This window comes from Fragaria vesca, linkage group LG7 (genome assembly GCF_000184155.1).
Source record: "Fragaria vesca subsp. vesca linkage group LG7, FraVesHawaii_1.0, whole genome shotgun sequence".
Taxonomy (NCBI): Eukaryota; Viridiplantae; Streptophyta; class Magnoliopsida; order Rosales; family Rosaceae; genus Fragaria; species Fragaria vesca.
The window spans coordinates 9,238,338-9,241,601 of record NC_020497.1 but is presented as its reverse complement, the minus strand read 5'-3'; the positions used below and the strand labels follow the sequence as shown (position 1 = coordinate 9,241,601).

At 44.9% G+C, this 3,264-nt stretch overlaps 1 pseudogene across 1 annotated transcript in view; it reads right to left on the bottom strand.

Annotated features, from left to right (window-relative positions):
* LOC101313642 overlaps positions 1-3,264 on the bottom strand; it is a 7,624-nt pseudogene that overhangs the window by 2,920 nt on the left and 1,440 nt on the right. The gene's annotated exons all lie outside the window — the stretch shown is intronic.

Here is a 3,264-nt window from a genome sequence, read left to right as displayed (position 1 = left end):
CGGGTTTAATGGCTTATTCTACCATAAATTTTGGGAAATTGTCAACTCCATCATCAACTCAACAGCCAATGACATGTGGGATAATAGAGAGGTTATAAGGGAACTTAATCACACAAACATTGTCTTGCTGCCCAAAGTCCCCAACCCAGAATGTGTGTCTCAGTTTAGGCCAATAAGCCTTTGCAACTTCTCATACAAGATCTTATCCAAGATTCTTGCCAATCGGCTCAAGACTTGGCTGCCAAACCTGATTTCTCATCACCAGAATGCCTTTGTTCCTAATCGACAGATTCAAGATAACATCTAGGTGGCTCATGAGGTGTTTCATTACCTTAAGCTGAGAAAGTCAACAAAAATTTATGAGTTGGGACTCAAACTCGACATGAACAAGGCGTATGACCGAGTGGAATGAGATTTTTTAGAAGATGTGATGATAGGCCTGGGTTTTTGTCAGAGATGGGTTAGAGTGGTTATGGCTTGTGTTAACACAGTGACCTTTGCGGTTTCACTGAATGGTAAGATTGGGCCAAGTTTTAAACCGTCGAGAGGTTTAAGGCAAGGTGATCCCTTATCCCCCTACTTGTTTCTCTTGGCCTCGGAGGTCCTCTCTTCAATGATATCCAATTCTTGCCTAGGTGGAGATATTCAAGGGGTTAAAATCAGCAAAGGGGGTCCTGAAATCACTCATTTACTATTTGCAGATGACTCCCTTTTTTTCCTTCAGGCCACAGATGTCAACTGCCTGAGAATGAAGTCAATTCTTGATGATTATTGTTTAGCCTCAGGCCAATCAGTAAATTTTGAAAAATCAAGCTTGTTTTTCTCACCAAATACCCCTGAAGCTTTAAGAGAGTCTATAAGCCAAATCCTTCATATCAATGACTCACCAAATCCGGGGAAGTATCTTGGTTTGCCAACATTATGGGGAAGATCGAAGAAGGAAGCCTTGGCTTATGTGAAAGGGAGGATTCAAAATAAGCTTCAAGGATGGAAACAGGCAAATCTTTCTCAAGCTGGAAAAGATGTACTTATAAAATTTGTTGCCTATGCCGTCCCAGCATATCCTATGAATTGTTTTAAGTTCCCTATCACCTTGTGCAAGGAATTTGATTCTATGGTAGCAAGATTTTGGTGGGGTCAGAAAGGTGAAGAGAGAAAAGTCCATTGGAAAAGTTGGGATATAATGGGTAAAGCAAAAGCAGATGGTGGTTTAGGGTTCAGATGCCTAACTAATTTTAATGTGGCTCTATTGGCAAAACAGTTCTGGAGGATCATTACCAATCCCGATGCTTTCTGGGCACAAGTTATAAAAGCGAGATATTTCCCTCACCTGGATGGGTTGAATGCTGGAAAGGGCTCCCGAGCCTCATGGGCGTGGAGCAGCTTGTTGTATGGTCGGGATCTCATTTTGCTTGGGTCACATTGGCAAATTGGTAACGGTGCTAAGGTTGGAATCTGGGTGGACAAATGGATTCCATTAGTCGAGGACAAATTCCTACATCCCACTCTTCCTGTCCCTAGTAGCTGTCCGCAAATCGTCTCGGAGCTAATCGATCGGGATACAAATTTCTGGAACTTGTCCCCTATACGGCAGTATCTAAGCCCTCAAGAAGCTTCTGCAATAGAAGCAATCCTAGTGGGTGACATGAACACAGAGGAGAGACTGGTTTGGCCATGGGAGCGTTCGGGTTCTTACTCGGTGAAGTCGGGATATCACCTGCAACACTCCCAATGTTCCCAAAAACAAGATTTGAAAGCAAGTACCTCACACCACATCCCCCAAGCCACTTGGAAATCAATTTGGTCAACCAACACCTTACCAAAAATCAAATTTTTTCTTTGGAAAGTCGTATCAAACTCTTTGCCTACAATGCATAACCTCTTCAGGAGAAACATTTCTCAAACCCCTATGTGTCCTATGTGCCTAATCCATCCTGAGACAGTTGAACACTATTTGCTATTGTGTCCCTGGGCATCCAAAACTTGGTTTGCCAGCCCTCTATGTTACAGAATAAATGCTCAAAAAATTACTACTTTTGACAAATGGTGGGAGGCCTTACCAAGACTGACTGAGCAGAGCAAAGAGGCTAGCTCTCATCTTCTGCCCTTTGTGGCCTTCACTTGTTGGGAAATTTGGAAAGCGAGGTGCAAATCTTTGTTCCAACATGCTCAACCTGATCCTCTTCTAGTCGCGTCTCATGCTTCCACTGCCTTGGAAGAGTTCCTGCACGCAAAAAGCACTGTAAGTCCTCTTTCATGCTCTCTCGATACCCCCACTTCCATCACTCAAATCACAATTTCTCTCCTCAACACCCCCACAAGCCCTCCAGTTGCAATTTCTAGCCAAATCAACACTCCTCCCCATACACCTAACCAGTTATACACCATCCCTACACATAACCGCTTCTCTCTCATCAACCACTCTAATGATCCAGTCTTGGAGACCCCCATCCCAAACCGCATTCCCACATCTGCCACACATCCACACCCTCCTCTCTTTCGCCAGAGTCCATTACAACATCACTTTTTGGACCGATCCTCAGTTCCCATAAGAACCCCTATCTCCATCACAAATCCCATGAGAAGTTCTTCTACCACCCCCATCATCCACAATCACTACAATGGGGACCTCAACCATCATCATAATCCATCTCCAACCCCATCTCCCAATTGGATTCCCCCACCCACGGCCTATATCAAATTAAATTGTGATGGTGCATGGGATAAGCTTACCAATCTCATGGGAATCGGAGTAGTAGCGCGAGACTCAGAGGGTCGTCTCGTTGGTGGCTCCTCCAAGTTTGGTTTAGCAGCATCTGCACTTGAGGCGGAGGCCATGGCGGCATCATCAGCGATGGAGCTCGCAAAAAACCTCCGGTTCCAATCAGTCATCTTCGAATCAGATTCACAAAACTTGGTTGATGCGATTAATGGTTCGAAGACTTCACCGCATTGGAGCCTCATTCCCACAATCAATCGGATCCGCCATGACTCTTGTTTCTTCAGAACCTTCTCATGGAGGTGGACTCCCCGTCAAGCGAACTCGGCATCCGATCATGTTGCCTCGCTATCATTGAGGAAGATGTGCCCTGAATCTTGGGTTATTCGACCCCCATCTTCCTTGGTCCATATTCTATCGAGGGATGGTCTTCCCTGTCCTCCGGCAGCATCATGATTTGGCAACAAAGTTGGCATTGACTGCACTGACTCTTTTCTTTTGAGAAGTCGTATCGTGTTCGTCTGCTCCAGCTTTAGGTTTTAGAT